The sequence below is a fragment of the Meleagris gallopavo genome, chromosome 1 (genome assembly GCF_905368555.1).
Source record: "Meleagris gallopavo chromosome 1, MGAL_WU_HG_1.1, whole genome shotgun sequence".
NCBI classification, from domain to species: domain Eukaryota; kingdom Metazoa; phylum Chordata; class Aves; order Galliformes; family Phasianidae; genus Meleagris; species Meleagris gallopavo.
Window position 1 is genome coordinate 81,261,665 of NC_139404.1, and position 25,210 is coordinate 81,286,874.

The following is a 25,210-nucleotide window of genomic DNA, read 5'->3' on the forward strand; positions in this document are numbered from 1 at the left end:
ACAATCATTCCACTTGTTGGAAAAGAAAAATATTTGTAGACTTTTCATAAAAGACAAATGTTTGAAATGGCTGATGGTGCCTTCAGGTTGCTATATAGTCCTGAGATCTTCTAAGCAACCCTTCCCAAATGATGGTGATATCTAAGTGTGCCTTATGCAACTAACGTGTTGTTACTCTTTGATTTTCGAAGCTAGTAACTGACCACTGTGAAGCTATAGAAACTGAAATAAACTTCCAATCAATTTTTCTCCTTAATCCAGATTCAGAATAATATCCTTCAAATGTTAAGATGCTAGCATGAAAATACTGGATATCTAGAATGCTAGCAGATTACCCTCACGATGTACTTGAAAACTTCATTTGAGAACTTTCCTTAGCAAAGTTTGTTAAAGCTCATAGGACATGCAGATTGTTCATCTTGGCCAAAATCAGATCTGGAATGCAGGTCGAGCCTTCTGACCTATTTAGCTGTTGATGAAAAGCAGAAGATTATTTATTTATTTATTTACTGTCAATATGGTGCTTCTTGGTGATGTATTCTCTCCCACCTCAGGGAGACTTCTACTCAAAAACTTACTTTTTTTTTTTTTTTTTTTTTTTTAATAGAGACTGCAGAAGGTAGCAGAGGAAAATAATGCTTTTTCAAGAATTTGTGAGAAATAATTTCAAGCATTTGCAAGAGATAATTTGTTCAATGAGCGCAGGAATTCATGAATCTACTCACTCTACCAGTCTACTACTGGTTAGTGATGCGATTGAGTGACTGGCCGTTTAAGAAGTTACGGGCTGTCACTGAAGCATTTTTTTTTTTGTGTATTTGAGATGTTTCTATTTGTGTGCTCACATTTGTTTCACATTTGTGTGCTGCTTCAGCTGTGAACTGGTACTAACCGGTACTGCAGTTCTTGTCTTGGGAAATTTGCACTGTTTCTTTCTACCTGATTGTAGTTGTTGTTGTTTTTTCCTTTAATGAAGCCTGTAGGACTCAGCTTTCTTTATTCAGGGCTATACTCCTCTAGCATATTTGGTTGAAATTGGTAAATGTATTTAAAGTATTACTAGGAACAAGACATTTTTAGCCTTAAGTGAGTCAAGAGAAAAAAAAATGATATACAGAGATGGATAGCCTTAGTTATTCCAGGTTTAACCAATGATTTGCTCTATGACCTTTGGCAACCACTATTCTCTTTATGCTTCGTAAAAGATGATTGATTGAATTGATCTGCTCATGGGATGAGGGCCATTTTCAGATTCCTGACTGAGGATATCAGGGTTCTTTGTTGCCAAATAATGAGAAGGTAGAAAGTAATGATAAACAGACTGTCAGTATTTTCTTAAGATATGCTAAGATATATCTTGATGATGAGTCATACTGAACGGTTTGAGCGGGTTCTTCTGGTTCAGTAATGCAGATGAAAATGTTTCCTGAATTAAGGAGGGCTTGGAGTATGGGCTGAACAGTCTGAATAAAGGAGACCTAAGGGCTGTTGCAGATTTTGAGAGGTTTACTTGAACATTAGCTTCCCATTAATAAAAAGATCTTCCAGAAATAAGGAGAGATTTAATTCATTGTGGCTAGCTATGACCTACTGCCAATTGAAACTCACCATAAGAGAAACAGAATATGTAAGTTTACTTTGTTGGGATATAGTGGGGTGTTTTTATGATTTTTCTTTTTTTCCTTACATTGATATATCTGAAAAATAAAGCATCAAGAGCGTCAAGGCATTCTTTTCATTCCTTTTACCTATTTGTAAGGTATTCTAGAGCCAATTCTTTCAGTGCTCCTTTCTTAAAAATTAGTTTTATTATTATTGATAATGAGATGCAGCATGGGATCAGTGTAGTGAGAAGTTGTGTGTCAGCATTAGATATCGCAAGCTCTCAATTTCTCCTCAGGTTTTTACTGGCTAGACTATTGTTTCCACTTTATTTCTAGATTAGAAAAGCCTGTAAATTACTTGCTGAAACCGATCCACTGTAGGGCTTGCCTTACAGCTTTCCAGCTGATACTTTAAGGGGGGGAGGGGATTCAGCAACTTGCCCTGCTTCCCTGAAGCTGAGTTTGTGCATGTGGTAGGGAATGGAACATTACTGTGATGAGAGTGTTACGACGACTGGTAAATCAGGACAACTTAAAGCTTAAAAGCAAATCTTAGACATTGACATTCATCAACAATGCTTATGGGCAATGATTAGTTTTTAGTTATTTTTGACTATCACTAAAATATTCAAACAATTGGTTCTTAACAACTGTATCCTACATTAGCTGCAAGTGTGCAGTGCCACATAGTTCCTTGTGGTTGGTTGTCCTGCAGCTCCAAGTGGTCTTAGTCAACAAGGCTGAGGTCATCAAAGCTAAGAGCCCTTTCATGAGGGAAGTGGTTTCTTCATTCCTCATCTTCACTTGCTCTTCCTTGAGGTTTTTATGCTTCTCAGCCCTCTTCCCACCCAAAAGGGGGGGTAGTGTCATCTGCTCCCAACATTATCTTATTTTTAGGGCTAGCACTTTCCCTCTCCAGATTAATTTTCAGGATCACTCTGGTTCCAGCAGATATCTTTCCTGCCTGCTCTGTGTCATTTTTCTTACCGATCTTAGTACCCTTCACGTGTTTTGCTGTAACCTCTTTTCTGCAACCATAACACAACTATCTGTTTGGCCTTTCATACTTACATCTTATCTACATAGAGGTGCCTACCTGTATTACAAAATACTTGTGCGTTGTGCCCAGTTTTCCTTGTTGGTGTTATGGTCTTATGAAATACTTGTATAATTATTTCAGTGACTGATTCCAGTGTACTTAGTCTGAGTTCAAGGCAAGCAAATATTTATATCCAGCCCAGCATACTTCTAATTTGGGTGTGCAACAGCCTCTCCTTTGGCTTTCCCAAAAGGCAGAGTTTTCTGCTTCAGTCATGCCCTTTCATGGTATTTGTTTGATTCCTTCATGGTGGTGTGGAATTCATCTTCATTGATGCCTCTCAGTACAGAACAGTGGCAGGACCGTGAGAATAACATGTAGAGTTCTGCATAGAAGATGACTTATTGTTCATGGCTTTTATGAGGCCATTGTGTAACCTCCCAGAGCTCATAGTGATTCTGATTAACCGAGTTTGTTATCCAAGTTAAAAGATCACAGGTATTAATTGCTCATGCAGTGCTCAATTTCTGTATGAGCAGCAGGTATGAAGCTGAGCATTTGATATATCATGAATTTCACCTTCCTTGATTATGCAATGAAAGGGCTGGCGCTTTCAGAATTTGTTGTAGTGCTTTGTAAAAAGGAGATAGTGTTTTGTTTGCTTTGTTATTTTCTGTTTTCGTTGATGGTGTTCTGTGGTACGGAAAGTGGAGATGACGGTGTTTCCCCTACAGGGCTCTGTGACGTGACCAACTTTTGCCCAGTTACTACTTGCCATGTATGCTTTTCTATCCTCTCTGATCCCCTCTACTCTGAGGAGTGAATATCAGCCAGCAAGCATACTGCAAGAAATCTCTGGGGTCGTCAATTGGAAGATACACTTGACCATACCACATTACATTTAATGATCTTTGTTGCTGTTGTTGTTTTTTCATTCAGCTCAAGATCCTGCTTTATTTTTATCAAGTTAATAACAGAAGGCTAATTTGCTCCATTTGTCAAATGATGGCAGTTGGACTAGATGTTCTTGGAGGTGTTTTCCATCCTTGGTGGGAGACTGAAGTGTTACAACCATCATGTTAGAATGTCTCCAAAAGTAAGGTATGAGGTCTTGACATGGGTAGCCCTTTTTTGCAGTGAGGAAAATAGAATGATGCTTGTCTGAGCATGTCTTGGAAAGGAGCAGAGTGGTAGGTGGGTATGACAGGTGAGTTCACTACTGTGTGGTTTTCATACTATTGCCTACACATTGTCAGTGTGCCACGATGCCTTTCTTAAATACAGAATGTAGTGAGAGGTGGTTAAAAACTATAGAAGTTTTAGTCTGTAAAGGATCCTAGACTGCATTTAAATGTCTTTGCATGGTTGTTTGTTGTAGGCCAAGCAGAAAAAGAACTGCTGTTTTGGTTCTCAGTGTACATCCCAATCGGCATAGCATTATGTAACATAATGAAGAACCGTGCTGCTTGATTGCAAGTAGAGATCCGCAGTGATGATTCACTTCATTGTATTGCTTCTCTTCACCCATGGCTCTAAACCTGAAATGTATTGTTTTAGCTTTTGATCTTCCATTAATGGCACTGGTATTCTAGGGTGAGTGATTGTAAGAGTTATCTGTAGGTGTTTTCCTGTCTGTAGCACTATTTTAATTCTCCTCGGATAGATGTGAGCTCTGTTTGAGATCTCTGCACTTTAATCTTCTTTTGAGAGAGTTCGGTATGATGAGAAAAGAAAGATCAGATTGTCACTCTCCTCAAAATTCTTTGTCCAGTCTGGCTTATCTGCCTGTCTCTCCATCAAGTAATGACTATGACAGAATAATTTTTATTTTACTACAAGAGCTCATGAGATCCTTAAATGAGATGAGACACCATTTCAATTCCATACTGAAAGTTCTATTGTTTCTCTTATCAAGATATGTCTTTTTTCTGAGTATTTCTTGAGAACTTTCAGAAACTTAACAAACATTATTTTGAACTCCTAGAAGAGAAAAAAGCAGTTTCCTGTTTAATGCTTCCAACTACAAAATTTGATATAATTGACCCATGTTCTGTTTCCAAGAACTCGGAAGTTGTCCACATACCTTTCAAGAAAATTGCATCATAGCATTCAAAATGTAAGGATACAACAGAGATATAAAATAAGGAATCATTTTTAAAAGTTTTTACTTAAGGAAACTATTACAGTATTGTAAGCTCAACTGTGACTTTCAAGTTGCCATTTGCATGAAATCTGCATTAAAAGAACAGCAAAATTTATGTTTGGTACAGGGCATATGCATCAGAGATGCATACAAGCATGTGAAAAAAAAGGAGCACATGCATTTCCTTTATATATTGTATATAATATGTGTAAATAACAACAAAAAAAATGTAGAAGTCTAGTTTCTTTTCGCTTTTCTTCTTCCCCCATCCCTGCTGTACTTAGTCTTTTCTGCCTCTTTTTTTTTTTTCTTCTTTACAATATATTGCAGAAAATGAAAAAGACACACATTTTAATTTTTAGTGTTGTAGAATATCTTTAAGATTCTTTCCACTTTAATATTTCTGGCTTCTGGCTTTCAAACAATTGTCATTTTACCTAAAAGGGCAACGTGTTTACTGACTGTATGTGAAATCACTTTTGAAGGTAATGCGTTTCCTGAATGTCTCTATTTTTAGCACAGTGATAGCTCAAAGCTAAGAACCCTTCCCAATTGGCACCGTACTTGTGGGAACTTAAAGATTGGGTTGTTAATTTTTTCCTGATACGAACAGGTTTTAATGCGGAAGCCATTGTAGGAAATCTGAGACAGTCTTCCTCTTATTTGTTGATGTGAAGCTTTGCTTTCCTCCAGGTTGGATTTGTGTAGTCCTCTATTTGAGATCCAATCACAACTAATTTTAGTGCAAAGTTAAATGTTGAGTGCATTTTTGGTTGTCTTCCCACTACCTCAAATGCAGTTTGGCAATTGGGAATAAGGTGAACCAGAGCATTGTAACTAACCAGTTTTCTGGAGGCCATCAGCAGGAATCCACCAGTAGTACATGAATTAGCAAGCCTCTCTATGAGAAATGTGGTAGTGCATTACTCTTCTGAAGTGTACTACAAGTTAACAGTGACCTGGAACATTTATTTAGTGTTTTACTAAATATAACGAAACAGGCTAATTTAATTTAATAAAGTGGCCTCGGTACCATTTTACTTAATGCAGTGGGATTTTCTACAGCATAGAGGTAGTACACATTTACTTTGTAGAACTTCCTCCTTTTGGACTTGATGTGGCTTAGAACAAAGGTGAAACAACTTTCTTCCTGTAATTCATCAATACAGTTATTTAGAGGGATCTTTAATTGTCTCCTTGGATGTCAGGCCCCTACTGTACTGGCTCTTTTTGTTAATGCAGACTTCCATTCACTGAAGGCAGAGCCAGCTAGCTACCTACAGTTCTGGGCTTTTTTGTACCATGGCTCAGGAGATGCTAAGTTCCTCTTTTGCCCAAACATGCACTCCAGGCATAATTAGGAAATATAAAGCTATTAACCACGTAGAGAATTGTTAAAAAATAAACGCTTAAACCGGAAGACAGAAATGTGTGAGGGAAAGTCTCATGTCGGAGGATTGCTATAGAGGACCTGGCAGCCTGACTTCTGATTCTGCTCCAGCATCTTTCAGTCTGCTGACGGAATCCTGTAGCTGTAGTCAGCGTTATTATATTTGTTCATCGGAAAAGAGTGTTTCAAAACTGTTTCGAGGTTCAGGGAAAAAAGGCTGAATATGTTTGGAAATTTCTGCCTAGTCATTGTACAGACTGGTTATAGAAACATTAAATGTAGTTAAAAACAAGCATTCATTCAGCTGACATTAAATAATACAGTATCTTATGTAACAGTCCTTAGTAAACACAGGTGCGTAATAAGAATGTATAGTTGTATACAATTCTTAAACTCTTGTTCTTTCTCTTATCACTATTACTCCCAAATTTGGATTCTTCTTACATTTGTTTTTTTTCTGCTTCCATACACAACAACAATCTTTAAAGAGATCGCCACAGTGTGGAACAACATTAGGAGTTTTGTTTCCTGGTAAGCTCAATATATTTTTGCAAGCACATTTACTGTGAAAGGTAACAGTTCAGATTTAGTTCCTTATGCATTGCTACTATCTTTGCGGGAAGGTGTGTAGTGCTCATATACATCATCTCAAATAGACTTCCTCAGCAAAAGGAACTAGAAGAGAAGCAACTATTCCATGATAGACCCACTTCCCTATTTGTAGAAAATCGTATTTTGGGAGTGCTGAGATCTCCGGGGATGTGGCGCAGAGGGGAGGAGAAAGCTTTTTGGCCTTCCAAGCAGATTACTTGCAAGTTCTACTTAGTAAGTGCAGATACATTTCAGAGTTGTGATGATAAATGTCTTGAAGAATCTCTGGTTTTATTCCCTTTAAAGTATAGTGAAGAACTGAAGAGTTTAGTTGAATAGTATATAAATGCTTCTATTTTTTTTTTTATTTGTGAATATTATTTTCACTGTCTTAGTAACTGGCCCTAAAATATTTTTTCTGAGCTTAGTGGCAATGCAAAGGCATTAGATCAAGAATGTTCCAAGATTCAGACTGGCTGGTATTTGCTTATATCACTGCAACTGAATGTTACCAGTTTTAAAATGCTTTTTTTGTTGTTCAGGAAATTTTAAAACAGCTTTGATTTCAAACATGAAACTTGGCAAGTGACTGATCCATAATGTGTTTTAATCACTTCTGGTATTTTGGAAAAGACTTGAAAATATTCAGTTATTAGTTTATTAGAAATCTAGTTGCCATTTGTGTATCTGAACTTTTCTTCCTCTTTACCTGACACAACACTGGAAGATAATTAGCATATGGTCTTTTAGTCCTTTCCCCAGTGTTAATGTTAACATGATGGAATTCAATTTTCCACTTTGCTATACATGGCTTTTTTTTTTTTTTTTTAACTGTTAAAAAATGTTTTAGAGCAATTTCAATTCTGTAGTTTTGTTGACCACCAGGGGGGTGCATTTGATTTCATCTGTTTTATTTAAACAGATTCTAGAACAGGTTGAATACCCAAACTTTTTCTAATGATAATAATTTCCTGGCTATTAGGGGTGGGTGGGTTTTTTGTTTTTGAGGTTGTTGTTAGTTTTATTTTATTTTTATTATTATTTTTATCTTCTTTGATACAAATGGAGCCAGAGTGAATTGTTGTCTTGGAACTTTGAATAATTCGATCATTGCAGAAACCCTGCTATTCTGAGCTCATGCATAGCATATACTCTTTATCATATGTATTTGGTGATAAATATTGCATTAGATATAAGTGCTGCATGCTACAGTCCCTGAAATAACTACGAAGGTAATCTGTATTGGACCAGCCCAACAGAATGCTCTGAATCCAGTCCTGCAGCATACTTAAATATACTATGCCCCCAGAAAAAAGTATCCATTCTTTTTACAAATTCGTTTTAAACTTATTTAATAATTATGCTGATGCTTTAATAGTTGTTTTTGTAGGATGTGGCTTGCTACATACAACATTTTGGTTGTTTTTACTAATAGTGAAAGTAAATGGAAGGCTTTTTTCCGTTCTTTCAAATATTATTTCCTGTTCTGATGGAGTGATCAGTTTGAATTGTTGCTGATACTTTTTTTTTTTTACTGTATTGTTTCAAGAGAAAAAAATGGGATAGAGCTTTACCAAATCATAATGCAGGAACTAAATTTTCTTGAAATTTTTTATAGTCTCAGCTTGGTCTCATTTTCACTTCTCATAGGATGATTTCTGATTAAGCAAGTATTATGTGTGTTGACTTCACTGGGACGTACCTGAAAGCTCACAGTAATGTTACATGGAGGGTGTAAGCAGCAGGTTTACGATACAGTCTGAAGGTCTCAAAGTCCTTTGATGTTTAATTTCCAAAATTTTGGAGGTGAATGAAACTGGGGAGAGGTTAGTAGCATCGTTCCTGGAACTTTGAATCTTAATAGAGTGTACTGTAAGATATTGTTCAGTATCCTCCTTAGGCCTTGAGCTTAATATGGCAGTTGCATAAACTGAAATGATGTGAAATTTCTCGGCATAGTTTGTGTGTGACATTGTGCAAGATGAAGCTGGTTTTGGACTTCAGGTCAACGGCCTACTGGCAAAAGTACTTAATGTGCCTAAGTAAAAGCTTGTATTGATTTTTGTTTGTACACGTGATAGGATAAACTTTGTGCATAATCTGGAAGAGTCCTGATACTACTAGTGCTGCACCTGCTTGTGTGACTTCCTCGCTTCACTTTCTATTACCTGTACTTTCCAGTAAAAGATAACATGCCCCATCTTACATGTCAGAATCCTAAGATGTTTCCAAGATGCTTGTGGGAACTTCCAAGGAGGTTCTGCAGACGCATTGCTTGCTGTTGCTGCTCAGGGGGGTAACAGAAGGGTAGTGCCACTTCTCATTCTCTCTATTCCTCCAGCATCAAGGAGAACTACAAATTCAGGTCTCTGTTGCTACCATTGCCCTTCTTGTCTTTTTGTCTTTTTTGTCTCACCTTCATTCAAACTCCCTGTGCAGCAAAGGAGAGGGAATGGAAGCTCTGCAGACAGGTTACAAGAGGTGGATTCTTATAGGGCAGCTGTTTGAGGGAAGAAGGAGGATTATTAAATCCTGAGAGAAGAACAAAGGCCCCAGAAACATAGGTGAAGGGATGTTGAAAATGAGCCAAGCTGCAGGATGCAGTCTGATGACATCAGATTGCCTGGTAATGGACCATTATAGAGAAGTTGAGAGTGGGAATCAACAATTTTCCAAAGTTTCTTAGAGTGGAAAACATATAACCTTTACTCATTCAATTTGCTTTTGTTGCCTCAGGAAGGATGACATAACAGAAAAATAACAGAAGTTAGTTTGCCCTCATTCTTGGAGCGGCACAAGTAATTTGGAGCTGTGTTATCTATGCAAGGGAAAGGAACACTCGCATGACTAAGAAACAAAAATATAGTGAACTGCATGCCTTGCTGCTATTATGGAGTTTGTCCTGCAAATATTCAACTGGCACCTTTAATTGCTCAATTCTTAGAGATATTACAAATTCAGAAAGAATTATGCTTTGATCTCTTCTGTCATATGCCCTATGAAAAGAAAAACCACACGGCAATACACATACATTTCATCTCAGTATAATGCCTTTCATCCAGGATCTTGCCCTTTCATGGCTAAGGGTCAGATTGAACTTCTTCAAGGCAAGTCATTGATGGAAGCAAAGGAGAGAAGTTACCCATTACGCAGCAAGTGCTATGTGCACATGGTGTCTCAGTAGGGACAGCTCAGTGTTGCATCTTGTACCACAAATCAGCAATGAAAAGGCTTTGACTGTTCAGGGGGATGAAAATTCAAGATGACAATTGAAGAAGTACCATGTTTACAAAGAAGAATTTAAGGACATTCTATGTGATTACTTTAAGCTTTAATTTTTAATCATTAGAACTAATATCCTACTGTAAGAAAAGAAGCTAAATGATCTTGCTTGTCCACAGTGGCTGCAGCTTGGTTTTTAGTTTGCTTTGTAAGGGAGTAAGTTTTGCAACTAAACCAAGGTAATGTGACACAGTCATATATTCACATAACGAAAACTTTTTATTTCTGACTTTAAAACCAAATTTTATGTGAGTATTCAATAACATTTTTGAATGTTAAGATACATGAATACTGCATTGCTCTGGCTAGGACCTTACAGTTTTGATCATTAAAACCCCTTCACACTGGACATACATCTTATTTCTGAATTATCCATTTTGAATGCTGTCAACATTTACATTCTTTTTTTCTGTTTCTTAATGAATCTGTTTAAGGATAATAATCCTAGCCCCATTGCAAGGCGTCAGAGTAGATTCTCCTTTCTATTCTTATCTAATACCATTGATTAATAACTCATTGCTTCCTATCTGTCAGACAGTTCTTATCCACCTCATTGTATTGTTATCCAGACCATAATTCTCTAGTCTCTCTATGAGCTTCCTGTGTGGTACTGTGTCAAAGGCCTTGCTAAAATCCAAACAAATTATATCCGCCACATTTCCTTTATCCGCCCAGTTTGTCACTGCACTGAAATACCTATCACAATGAAACATTTATTGATGTAAGTTTCTGTGTTAAACCAGAATAAATGTGAAGGTTCTGCTGTGATTATATGATAGAGCCTGCTTCTTAACAGGTATTATCATTTTATGCACTAAAGATAATTTGAGCCAAGGGAGACGATACCATTCAACAGGAGCAGTGAGGCTGTGCAGATCAAAGCATTATGAACCTTGAAAAGAACTGGGAGAAGCTTATATGCTACAATAACTTGCAAAGGGTATAAGCAAAGTCCTTGAGCTGTATTCCAGATGATCAGCAAATGCCAGCTCCAGTTCCAAAAAGACAGGGATCTCTTGGAAGGAGTCTAGCAGAGGGCCACAAAGATGATGAAGGGCCTGGAGCATCTCCTGTATGAGGAAAGGCTGAGTAACCTGGGTTTGTTCAGCCTGGGGAAAGAAGACCGAGAGAGGATCTGATTAATGTTTATAAATATCTGAAGGGAGGTGGGAGGCAAATGGATGAGGCCAGGCTCCTCTTGGTGATGCACAGTGATAAAACAAGGAGCAGTGGCCTAAAACTTGAACACAGGATGTTCCATACAAACATGTGGAAGAACTTCTTTATAGTAATGATGATGGAGCACTGGGACAGGTTGCCCAGAGAGGTTGTAGAGTTTCCTTCTATGGAGATAGACAAGACCTGTCTGGACACCTACCTGTGTGACCTATTATAGGGTACCTGCTTTAGCAGGGGGGTTGGATTTGGTGATCTGTTGAGGTACCTTCCGACTCTGAAATTCTGTGATTTAGAGCTACTTCACAAGAAGCTGTATCTTTAGAGAAAGAATTATTTGGGCAAGGCCTCAGGCAAGCTGTGTGCTGTCACTGTTCCTGTTCCTTGAGAACATAAACAGGATTTAGGGACAGCTTGTGCAAGAAAACAGTTGGAATAGGGAATATCATCGTTTTCAGCAGCACACTTGATTACCATCATCACCCCTAGCTAGAAGGAAAGCTTCATGAGATATTTTGCAGGATGCTGGATCCCACCTGGCACTAACATAACCACCGGTGAAATTGCACTTCAGGAGTCCAGGTCAGGTCTTAAGTGCAGTTACAAGGAGACTAACTCTTCACTGGGTTGACAAGTTCAGCTACTAACATGCTTTTACTGTTGGGTTTCTCAAGTACTTCTTGCTTCCTTTGTTAGCACTAGGAATTAAATTAGAGGGGTGGACTGTGCTATTAAAGAATCCAATGCATTTAGCAGTTATGAGAGCCCTTGTAGTGAAATTGCATAAAGCATGAATTTTGGAGTTACCACTAGGGTTGATCATGAGTCACAGCTTCTATGTGTTTGAGTCTTGAAATTTCTGAAACCGGAATTTCAAGGAGTGTTAGTCTTATCCTACAGGCAGTATTTGTCATACTCGAATGAAAACAGTTCAAATGCTTTTGGGGGGAGGTGGAATTAAAAACAGTCAAAAATACACCTTTTTCCTTACCAAACTTCTTTTCTAAATGAAACAACCATAGTTTGGAAGCTGAAGTTTGTAATGGGGACAGTCTTCTCTGGGAAAGTAAGCTCAATAGGTGGGTGCCGTAAGAAAGAGGAAATCTCTGTAGGTATACAGCTTTGCAGTGAGCTAGTAACAGATGAAAGTTTATCATTTTGACGAAGAAAGCTTCAGTGTGCTTTTTTTTCCCATACTACAGTGGTAGGGGATCTTGTTCCTAGCACAGTGCCACAGGTTGTCTTCTGCTCCAGCTCTTCTGAGCCACAGAACCCTGATTTCTCCCACCTGCAGCCCTGTGAGCCAGGAGCTGCAGTCCTGCATTAGGTTTAACTGAAGCTCAGCTCCGTGGTTGATAGTGGGGCTACATCTGGCACTGTTGCTATACTGTGTAAATGGCCATGAGTTGAAAGACAGAATTGGAAATATGCAAAGCTCTTGTGTGTAGTTTTTCAAGCGTACAGTTTTCCAATTCAGGAGGGCACACCTGTTTGGGAGGATTCTTTAAGCACAGGCATTACTTTTTGTTCTTTTTTTTTACTCCATCCCCTCAAGAAAAACAACTGACATAAAATGAACCTCTCTATAGAGAAAAGACTCTTTGGAATAGTATCAATTGAAGGACATTCACTTTGAAAAGCAGAAATGATGTAATGCTGTATCTACATTATTAAGGTTTATAATTCTGCATTACTAATGAGCCTAGACAGACCTTTGTGCTGATGTGCCTATACCAGTTCCAATTTCAGAGTTTGCTTGTTTGTTATTACATGGTGAGCCTGTACAGCATAGATCTTCTTCTCTGATTGCTGTGACAAAATCAGTCCATGACTTTGTGTTTTCAGACATAAAAGGCCAGAAAGTAATCTGGACCATACCCTAAGCCATCATTTGGATTCTAAAATTGGAATGAGTTCTCTTGACTGGTGTCTGAACTTATTAGAAAATTCTTAAAATTAATGGGTTTTATTTTCTTTTATTCTTTTCTTTCTTTGGTTCTTGAAAGGGACTTTCTTAATATAATACGTGATTTTTTTCAGTAAGTAAGGGCATTCATATTTCACTTTTTGTGAATAGTTATTTGGGATACTTTCTTCATCATTGATTTGCAGTTCTAGAAGTGAGAACAATGATATGATCAAGTACTTTGAAAATGATCAGTTGATTGATGTTGTAAATTCTATGTAGAAAATGGAAAAGATGTCAATAAATGTTGCACTATATTTTCTCCTACCTCTTTCTCTTCTCTCTTCCCATAACTAATCCACTGCATGTGATTCTCATTAACCTCCTCCAGTTGACATCAGGTATTCAAGACAAATCAAGCCCTTACAGAACTTCCTTGCTGCCAAGAAGCAGTTTGCAAAAGGCTAAAATGTTCTGAAATGTTTTCTAGTAACAAATGATTTTTTTTCTTTACTTAATTTTTAGACTGAGTGAATGTGGCCCTTCCAAAAATGGTGAACTAGATCACCATTGCCAGACAGACACAGCAGGGTTAGGTGCCTATACTTCATGGGATACTGCTGACGTGACTTCAGTCATGTCCAGTCGATAGCTCTGCTCTCACATTTTTTAGGCTGTGCATAAATTTAATGGCAAGCAAAAATCATGAAAAAAAAAAAAAACAATCATCAAAACATGCTTCCCTTTCTGTGATTTGTTTTTGAAGCATTTACTGAGAGCCAACACTTGCCCTCCTGTTAACACTCCACTAATGTAGCTCATTTTCATACTCATCATTCCTATAATTCTAGTTCTTGGGCTTCTCCCAAGCAGAATTTCACCCGCAAGCCAGGTTCCTTGCTTTTCTCAAGGGGTTCAGAGCTCTCCTTTAAGACAGGAGAGCTGACTTGTGCTAGCCATCTGGCTAAGAAGCCCCTCCTTTTCAATCTCCTGCTCATATGTACTTGTCTAAGGTATTCATCTTGAGACCACAAATTTCTTATATTGTGAACTGAAAGATGTGATTCATATGGCAGTGATTGGTATTCTGTGTTTAATGGGGCTTTCTGTAGGTTGTGCTTTGGATTTATCTCCAACCTGTAGCTGAAGCAGCTCCTTGCAGCACTCTGGCTGTGAGTGCTGTATGTAGGATGTTGTGTTAACTCCAGTTTTTTCACTGCAGTTTTTCAAGATGGCAGCTGAAACAGTTTCATGAGGCTCCATTTCCTTTAGTTGGTGGCTCGTAGTCTGTGCCAGCTATGCCTGCCTCAAGGAGAGGGAGAGCTACATCTGCCAGCACTGTGCCTTGCTGCTCAGCTCAAATGGCAACACTACACGTTGCCTTCCCTTGTTTTCCTTTTCAATTAGAAGAATGTGCACAGAGCAGGAGGGACTTTGGGATAACGCTGCTTGGAGGACACGCTGATCAACAGCTGTCAGGAGAGAGAAGGGGCTGCACCTTCATGGTTTCGTAGGAGAGGGCAAAATGCTTCCTCATTCTCTTTGAGAAAAAATGGTTATTTTGGACAAAATTAAGTCCAAGCACCAATTTATTCCTATTTAGGTCATCAGAAGAGGGCTTCAGTGGTGCAGTCTGTATTCAGGCTCTCTGTATGAGGATACATTTCACCCTCTGCTGAATGCTCTTTGTTTTCTCAGTTGAGGTCAGTTTTTCATTGCATTCATTAAAATAAATAGCTCTGGATTACAAATACCACTGCCCCTGTCCTTCCCAGCTGGCAAGCCAGCATTAGGGTTCTTAAGATTTTAGGAAAGGGGGTAAAATTGAAAGGGGAAGTAAAAGAAAAATGGAAGTTCGGAGGCTGAAACTGTTATCACTCATCTGATGGTTGTGCTGTTGCCTGGTTTGGATGGACTTGCAATTTCTTTGGCTGGATCTCTCCCCCATTCCTCTGTGTGGCTTCCTAGGTGCTGATCAGAAGAGAGAACGGATGTTATGTAATGTAAAGATTGTGTACGGAACAGGGAACGTGTTTCTCAGATGATTCATCTTGCCAAGACACTTTGAGAAACATTTCATGCAAGGTTGTGCTGTGCAGGTGTTGTCCTAGGAAATCCGGGTGTGAAATCTTGTTCCTTTCAGTTCAGCGCTAAATGTTTCTTTCATTGTGCATGAGATTTGTTGATGCTTGTTGTGCTCCCCCCTTCAAAGTTGCCTGCTTTAATATAACTCATTTTGACAGAGTAAGCCTGACAATAACTGAGTTCACTTGTGTTTGTAGGATACACGTATGTATGAGCATGTTTGCGTGGTGCTGTATCACACGACACAGCATGTTTCTTGCTAACATTTCTGAGGAAAGAATGGGGAGCATTATATAACACCGAAGCCTGAAGAGCTGTTTTGTGTTTATGTTAGCTTTTGTTTTGGTTTGCTTTTTGTTTTACTCATGGGGGATCAAAAATAAAACTTCGGTGAGGAATTGCCCCCAGTCTGTGGGACATTTGAAAGCAGTATTAGATTTGTGTCCAGAATTTATTCGCAGCTCACTCTCAATATGAAACAGTGAGGAAAATAACTCTGACATTGAATGGGGCAAATTAGGAAAGTTCTGCTGTCATCTTTTTAAAATAAAATTTGAGCAAGTTTTGATTTGTTTCTGTAATGAGTTGTTGCTACGTTGCGTGTGTCTGTGTACATAGCTATATGGTTTGTTATTATGAGGTCAAATCCTGACAACTTACTGCAAAATAGTTTTAATTTATTATTAATATTTTTTGTTATTCTCACTTCTCCTGGCTTTGGAACCTTTATAATTAGATATAATTAAAACCACAGGTTTATAATTCCAGTCTAACATTTAAACTCGTATTTATGGCGTAACCCCCGGAGTTTTATTGTCATTCCAACTGTATTTTGAAAAAAAAAAAAAAAAAAAAGAACGAAAAAAAAAATGTTTTTTGCATTTATTCAAATGCTTTGTCTATAACTACTACTTCTTAATCATTTGTTTTACACAGTAAAATGACATTTTGTTTTACATGGTACAAAGCTTTACAGGTTTGAAAGTAGCTATTTCATATCCCTTAACAAACGAGTGCAAGGGACCTTTTGCCTCGCGCACTTTAAAAACAGCTTTCCTCTTTTGGAACTTGTCTTTCTGCTCCTCCGTACAGCAGTCTGAAGTGCTACATGCTGGAGAGCTGATTTTTAAAAAATGTTGGCTGGCATTATGTAAAACCACATTTTCCCTTTTGGTGCGTATGTTCTGGTCCTAGCAGTGTCCTTGTTTTACAGAAATCAACATTTTTCCCTTCACAATCATTGATATGTGGTGGTGTTTTTCTGTCATCTTTAATTGTGATGCTTTTTTTTTTCCTTTATACATTAATATAAGGTTGATTGTTAAAATTAAGTAGCAGAAGGCTTCTTTCCAACTTATTCAAATATATTTTTTTTCTGTAGAAATATATTTTGCTACTCTCAATTGCCTTTTTCCCTTTCTTCTTTTATTGTAAAATACTCTGGGAAGAGCTTCTTTTAACAAAAAAAAAGGAAAAAAAGAAGAAAAAAAAGGCTACGCTTGACTGATAATGCATTGCTTTGGATGGTGAAACATTATGAAAGTTTAATTTTTAATTAAATCTGAAATACCAATTATAACTGAAAGAGATTTTAACCTGTTTCTTTTCAGACTGCCTGAAGTTACATTGTAGATGCTGAAATCACTGCACCTTAAAAACAAAAAGATTAAGCTGCACTGCATTCTTGTAAGTAAAAGCTTTTCTGGTACCTTTTGTCAGTATTTTTCCTCAATATACACCCGAAGTGTTAGCACAGTAACTGCTCTTGGATAAAGGTCAAATTCCCCTTGAATAGGATTTAGAAGTTCAAAGGATGTTTTATTTGAAAATTAGAACTAAACTTGAATCTTTCAGATCTTTAATTTCAGACTCCTGAATAGATCTTTCTTTTTTGCTTTGATTATTATTAGGAAGAGTGTGTGTCTGTTGACGTACGGTTCCTGTGGCTTTGTCAGTGAGGATTTCTGCAGTTTGGAGTAGAGATAATAGAAAATAGCAGAAGGTTCCTTATAGCATAAAATATAGTTTATTCTCTTTTTTTGTTGTCGTAATAAATTTTTGTCCCTTATATAAGAAGAAGATGGAACATCTTTCTAATGACATCACAGGAGGCTTCAGCTGCATTAGGATGTAGATGAAGGCAAAGATGCCTTATTCATCTGTGCTGCTATACAACAAAATAGTCAAAATTATGTCTTGTGTCTCTCAGTAAGAAAGATGCCTCTTTCAAGGGCATAGTTATTCCATAAATGCAAGGCAGATTGTACATCTACCCTTATTTAGAATGTGTTTACTGAGTATGTTTGGGTAAATAATTAAGATTTGGAACTTCTGTGGATGGAGAACGAGCAAGTAAAAGAGGACTGGGAAATGCTGTACATTCAGATACTCTGCATTTAACAAAATAATATATGAGTAAAAATCCAAGAGTTTGAAGATAGTTAAGAAAGAGTTGATTTTTTAGTTTGACGCTGCAAAGCTGTGGAGCATGACAAAGCAAGTCAGTTTGTTTTCTTCTCTGAGATCAAAATGTACAGTCTGTAATGAAATCCAGCGTCTTTTCCCGAAGTAATACTTTTGTACTTCAATATTGAAATATTTTAACTATTCCATGGTTGTTTTTTTTTTTTTTTAACTGTCTGTCCCCCCAACTTTTTTTTTTTTTTTTCCCTTCAAATTGTATTTTAATGATTTAGTTTAAATGAGCTGAAGGGTACAGTACACTGTGGGCAGCTAATGCATGCCCCTTCCAGCGTGGAACAGCGAGCATGACTCAGGCAGGCAGACTGTGCCATTCTGACTTGATTCCATTGTGTTTTTACATTATTGGCAAGGGCCATGCCATTGTGTTGCTTAAATATTGTGCATTAACTCCAGGCTGTGGCTAGTAAATCGTATTTAACATTTTCTCCTCATCATGGCTGAATATCTGCCATGAGCAGCTTCCGTGGCCATGAGAAGTTAACCTTGCAATTTAAGGGTGACTGAACTGAGAACACTGATGGATTTGTAGGGTCCAGCAACAATTTAAAGGGAGGTGTTAGGAGCAAGGGGGAAAGTTACGGGAAATTTGTGAATCTGGGAGTACTGAGTATCAAAGTTGTCTTTCTATTTTGTGTGAATAACCAAGAGAAATTTTATTGGAAACCAACAGTAATTCTCTTTCCAAAATGTAACAGCAGAGTGAGACTGAATTAAAGCACGTTGTTTGAATCCTTAGAATTCAGATGGTCAGTAAGTCCTGTATGGAAAGCTCTAATGGAAAATATCAGGTAGTGATATATGGGCCTCATAGATGATGCTGGAATGGGCTTTTTCAGTTAGGGAAGAGATGGGAATTTAGGAGGAGGAATAAATACACAAGTGGAGAACTCACATGCAGGGGGGAAAAAAAAAAATTAACTTGTATAGGGTGGCAAGCAAATCAAGGCAGAAATACTGTACAGCTTGGTCCAGATCAGAGTAAATCAAGGGCTGAACTAGAAATGGAGCAGGGGATCATGACTCTAGCTCTTTTCTGTTCGGTTCTTCTTTACATTCCCTGAGGTAGAGATCCAAGCATCTAATCTTTACATTTCTTGTTTCATTTGTTTTATTTCCCCAATAATACCCCATCTGTAAACTCCTAGCTGCTCTTAAATTGTGTAGCCTTGGCATACAGCCTGTACTAGAGACAAATAAGTTGGGGCAACTTTCTATGTATGCAGACAAATGCTGTAAAATGAGACTGTGATTGTTACTATACCTTGTGTTCATGTAACTATAGGGGCACCTTTGTTATAGACAATAATATGCTTTAGGAATTTATTTTCTTTCAGATATATGTTTACTGTTATCAGGTGTCTCTAATTCTGAGATCTTTAATGAAGTCAACTTTCAAGTATGACTTTCCTGTGTTAACCTGAAAACAGTAAAAAAAAATAAATAATAAAAAAAAGGCAAACTATGCTTTGCTAGTTTTCTATTAGAGAGTAGGATTGTTTTAATTGAAGGGTGGAACCTTGTTTTACGTAGAAATATCCTTAAAATAAGTCATTAGTAGAAAAAGGGTCCAAATTTTCAGCTGTTATAAAATGACTTGACTTAAATGGCACTACAGGAAAATACAGATTCACAGCACGTGAACATCTGGCAGGCAGCTGCACAAAAACACAGCCTTGTAAATGTAGTGCAGACATTCTCTTAATGGGAAAGGTCTGTGGGCTTGATTCTTTTTATGTTGGGTGGTCAGATCAGCTATGTACTAAAATTATGTGGATTAATAGGCAACTAGATCCACTGAGAACCACAGATCTACTCAAATACTTAACTTTAAAGATGTGCTTAAGTACTTCACTATTTGCAATTAACCCAAAATAGGATTAAGTCCAGTAAGAAGAGTTAGTTACCTCTGCTGACGTTCAACATGTGTTTGATTTTAGAACTGGACAGTGGGGAAAGCATGTTGTCTGTGGAAGAAAATAAATTCTGTACTCACAGTCTGAAGACTTAAACAAGAGATGCACTGAATGTGCTTTAAAAGTAATGGTTTTAGTTATAGCTGTCTGATTTTAGGTGCCATTGGCTGAGGCCAACAGGAACATACAAAACATTTTAAAAAAAAAAGAGTTTTTTTTCAGTTTCAATCTTACATGGCCTTGCGGTCTGATTACTGACCAAGAGGTCTGGAGTTTGAATTTTGGTGGATGGTAGCTCATTGAGTGCCTCTGGACAAATCATTTAACCTCTCTGCACCTTGTTTAGCAGATCAGTTTTTTCAATTTGGTTATGACTTCAGTACTGATACAGCTCTGTGAATGTTATTGAGTTTGTTTTTGCAAAGCTCTTAGAGGAGAAATAGTAACCATTGTTATCATTAATAAATGTATTGTGTAGACAAAACATGAGGGACAGAGATACAGTCACTCACAGAGGTGATCTTTCACAACTCACTTGTGCCTTTGTTTAATTCCATCACTCAAAGATATCAAGGCCAACTCCAATTTATAGAAGTATTTCTCATGTCACTCTCCCCACTGTTGAGTATTTTATTGTTTGTGTTCTCTCTCCATCTGTTTTTTTTTGCTGCTTTCCTCCATGCTGAATTAACCTTGTATACCAAACCTTATTCCCCTTTTTTTGTATTATACAGTAGAGACATTCATATAGCCTCAAAATTACAGAGAACAAATTCATATTGTCTACTGATTGTTTGCTGATGATGTATGAAACAGACAGAAGACAGTTTGAATTTTCATAAGTTCAATTGAGCTTGCAGGCTTAAGGAAGGGAACGGGCAGAACCCAAGCCAATGTGACACAGTAAGCTGGCATCCCAGAGTGTATGCAGCATGTGTAGCGTCAGGATGTCAAGGCTATACAGGGCTTCGTCTATCAAAGCAGTGCTTTTAAATGAAGGAAGAATTTTGAAGCGACAAACAAGCTACCCCACCGTGTTCTTCACAACACAGGGGTCCTCGTGTTTCCTGATGGATACGGGATCTTTCCTTTCCCTCCTATACCTTGCAGTTTTAACTAGAAATGCGTGTCTAATGGTAGTGTTGTTGAGCCTTGTACATTCCCAATTGCTATTCTTCTGACAAAATTTGAACCCTGAATAGCTCACTAAGACCTTTTTGGATGCAGAAAGAGTAGCTGCGCTGGAGAAGACGTCTGAATGTGAAATAAGTATATAAGTATGCTTCTTTGAAGAAAGATAAGTGTCTTGGGGCTGGCTGTCACTGAGGAATTGTGTTAGCACTAACAAAGAGAATTAATTTTGCCTTTTCTCCCCTCCTATACCGAGGCATTAATCCAGAAACTCATGGGGATAAATTCTGCCCTGATTTCTACCTGTGGAACCCCAGTGGAAACAGACAGAGGTCATAAATGTTTGTCAAAGCAAAAACTGTCCTAATGTTAAAATTGTTGAGAAAGTAGAAACTGGTTGATTGTTACCTGGTTTAGGGGCGTGAGGGTACGTAGAAGCCCTACATGGCATCTTATGCTTCCAAAAATGTTGTTTGTATAGTATACATTAAGCAGGAAAAAAAAATATCTAGTGAGTAGAAAGTTATAACCAGGAGCACAGTGATTAATTGTTCTTCATGTCCTCTGGGAGAAAGACCTGAAGAAATCAGTTCAATGAGCAGTGAAAATTATCAAGGTACATATTAAGAACCATGTTCTGCCTGTGTAGGCAGTAAAACCGTGGGATACACTACCTCTAGCTACTGTGGAAACGGGAAATTTTTTTTTTGAAGGAATGGGTTGGAAAACCTCCTTGAGAGTAGGCTGAGGTGAACTGGAGTAGGTGAGGATAAGACTGGACTAGATGAGTTTTGTTTTATTCCCTTGCATTTCTCTAATTTAGCATACCATTTGGAAATGTTGGTATGTGGCTGGTACGTTCCTGATTAATAAAGCTTAATGTTCGCAAAAATCCCCAGGGTTCTCATTTTTCCATCCTCTCATAACTAAAACCATACTGTCTCTTCAAAGATTTCAGTTGGACTGCCAGCATTTGTTTTGACCCTTCTTTTTTTAGAGAAAAGACAGGGGAAGGAATCATACACACACCAGAGGATAGATATTTGGTTGCTGTGCATCTGTATGGTTTCTTGACAACCAGTGTACTAATCCTGATTAGATTCAGTTCCTTTTTTTGAAAATTTGGATGAATGGAAACAGTCCAGGTTTAGTCTGGTACAAAGGCCGGTGACAAAGATTATGGAGATAACTTAAAGGTGCAAGTATGTAATGGGGCTCGAGTAAAGCTTTGTGCAAAAAGCAATTTCTCAGGAGATAATGAGCTTTCAGTTTTCTGAATTTTCATGCAAACATCCTTGAAAGATATTTTCACTTTGTGAAACTGCCAATCTCAGAATACAGTTGGCCAGATAACATTTCTAGCTCTCAGGTTTTAATCAGTCCTGTTCACAATGTAGCACAGAGAAGAGTTGGGAATGATTGTCAATCAAGTCTATCACCTTTTTTTGTTGTTGTTGTTATTTTGCAAAAATGATGGGGTGGAGTTTTTTCTAGTTCTGTATGTTGAGACCATCAATTGTAGTGTGCAGAAGAATAGAACTCTGACTTTTATTGCATTGGTAGCTCTTGTTTTTGCAGAATAGTGGCCAGAGTAGATGAAGATAGGAAAATAGCTCTCTAGTGTGTGGTTGTTTTGTATATAAAGGAGTATGGTTGTGATTTACTCACATTAAAAAGATGTGGGAATATCAGCACTGATTCCCTGAGTAGCACTACTGCAATAAGTTGTAAAACACTTCAGTATTTCACCACCTGAACATGTAGGAGTGGAAAATCTCTAACTCCGTTTATTGAAGCACTTGCTGATCTAACTTCAAGACAAAGGGGAGACCGCAGATCATTGAGCACATACCAAGATTATAAAGACACTATTATAAAGAGTAGAGATTGTCATTAGACAAGCTACAAAAGGGGAAAAAGAACAACACAGGCCTGGCCTTTTCTGATTCCTTAACTCTTATTTTCTTCTATCCAAAGTGAGATTCAGCTAAATCAGTATATAGCGGGAGGAACTCCAAAGAAAAGCATTGTGGTTATTCCATATTTACATCAGTGCCCTTGGGGAGACTCTCACTGAATCATTTTAAATTCCAGCATCTGATGTAGGGCAGTCTGATGAACGTAAGATACCAAAAAATTCTGATCTGTTTTCTTCATTAGTGTAAGTGGTCTAGCTCTGAGTTTTACGATCGAGTATCTGGTTCTTCTTATTGCCCTCTTTCCCGTCATTGCCCCTGCCATCTAAATAATAGATTAGAACAGATTTTAATTTCAGTTGTGTCAAAATTGATCTATTGTTTTCAACAGTTTCCACTGGCACAGAAGAGATCAGAATATTTTTAATTTATTATTTTATTTATTTAAATAAATCATCTGCAGAACTGCACTGCTGACATGTTCGTTGCTTTGGTGCCAATGCATGCTCTGGAGGGTCTTCAAAATTCTGACAGGACGTGCTGTGATTCCATATGTGTTTTAGCAGTTCTTCGTTTCCTCATGACAAAAGAATCATTTGTTTTGTGCATGTGATCATCCTGTAGCATTCCGGTGATCCTGTGACTTAAAAGGACCTAGTTTTTGCTCCTTCCCTCTTCTTTTTGTACCTCTCTCCTTTAGAAACATTCAGGAGATGGCAGCAAGATAGCCAGGTAGGAGGTAACAAGCACTTGACAGGGAAATCTATGCTTTTAAAGGCCATTGGAAAAATATCTGGCTTTGCAATATGCTTGTGTTAGTAATACTGATGGCATCTCTGAGTCAAAGATACATTTATGAACGCACTGGTTTCCCTGGCAGTTGAGTTTGGTTGGTTGTTTTTTTGAGTCTTCTTCATAATGTTTCTAAAGAATTTATTTCGGCTCATGTACTGTTAACATGGGAATTTTGAATAATGAAAATATTTAGTAAAGTGGAAGAATTATGGTAATGGTAATAAGTGATATAATAAGAATGGTAATAAGTGATAGAGTCCTGTGACTCTTAAGAGAAGAAACTTTTCATGGAATTGCATGTGTCTTTTCCAGGGTAACTGGATTTGTGCAACCAGATCACTGCATATCCTCTCTCAGTATGAACCAGTTTAGATATTGAAGTCCCAGTTTATGTAGACTATAATGGCACAGTCCCTATGAATATAGGCTGCAAGATCAGACCGCCAGAAGAAAAATCTGCCAAACACCGTTGTCAGAGTCTGAGCCAGAGAGAGATGAAACTTGATGGAAAATACAGATGATTAGAAATGACAAATCCTTAACTCAACAGATAGGGCTCCTGCACGTACTGATTTATGCCCATGAATGGACCTGAGTGTGCAGTTGAATTTGTTACGGTGCTTCATGGCTATATGACACTGACCCCAAGAATGATACTATTTACTCTTTCTTCCTGTGCTGCAACTTGGCATGTTAGTAATTCTTGGCTTTTCTTTTCCTTGTGTACGCAGTTAAGGAAATACTGTTCTACACTGCTTCCTCTGCCCTTATTTTGATCATGCTTGCAATTCAAGATGTTTGCTGTGATATACAGGTCTATCGTAGGAACTTTAAAGCTACCTGTAGTACCGTTCAGATGCTTGGCTTTAAGGGGATTTGAAAGCCCAAAAGTAGCATCTTTGTCTAGTACTTGGGAAGTGCTGAGGGCAAAGGGAAGAATCTCGTTGGGTGGGGTGCTGCCTATAGGATAAAGTTTTGGTGATTCTTCCATGTACCAGCAATTACACTGAGATAGAAAGGATCTTGTCCTCATTTCAATCATTAGTGTCCTGGAGAATTTCAGTTGTGTTAGGTAAATCTTACTCTATGAAATTATCAGCTGTTAAAATACATATCTCCCAATCCTTTCAGCAGCAGGGGAAAGACATAGATTTCCCGTGGTTTCTGATAGTGGAAAGCATTTCTGATGTCCCCGCATTGTCAGACTGTCAGAGGCACAGCTCTGTGATTATCGTTATTGTGATTTAATTACGTTTAAAAGCATTTACTTTCTAAAAATCTTTTACGCTCTCTCTGTCATAATGTTTAGAATGTATCTATACCATACAGTGGTTATTCTTTAAGGCTCCTTATACCTAGAAAATCTTGTAAAAAAATATATTCTGTACAGGAAAGTAGACATTATTTAATGCTGAACTAATTCTTTGAGCTGCATTGTGATTATACATGGAGGCACTTGTGGAAGTCAAGAAGGGATGATGGACTTTTTCTCCTGACTGTTCCCTGACGAGATGGAAGGAATCACAGACGTTGTGTTGTACACACTGAGTCTCACTGCCATGGTTCCTTGACCTTTATCCCACTGTCTGAATGGGATAAGACTTCACCTGTAACCCAATCCCTCCTGCTACCCAGAGACAGTGGCGGGTGAGTGAAATTTGGGGTGGCAGGTAAACCATGTGACAAAACAAGTTTTCTTTGTTGCATCCTGAGAAGTTATGCAAGCGTGAAATCTCCAGGATCACCTCCAGAACT

At 37.9% G+C, this 25,210-nt stretch overlaps 1 protein-coding gene across 16 annotated transcripts in view; it reads left to right on the forward strand.

The window, feature by feature from the left end:
* Positions 1-25,210, forward strand: part of ZBTB20 (zinc finger and BTB domain containing 20) — a 455,562-nt gene that overhangs the window by 119,607 nt on the left and 310,745 nt on the right. For 15 of the 16 annotated variants that reach the window (XM_085237458.1, XM_085237517.1, XM_085237467.1 and 12 more), the window contains one exon: positions 16,827-16,902. The exons of the other annotated variant lie outside the window; for it this stretch is intronic. The gene's annotated coding sequence lies outside the window, so the exon portion shown is untranslated. The remainder of the gene's footprint in view (positions 1-16,826; positions 16,903-25,210) is intronic. 16 annotated transcript variants of the gene reach the window in all.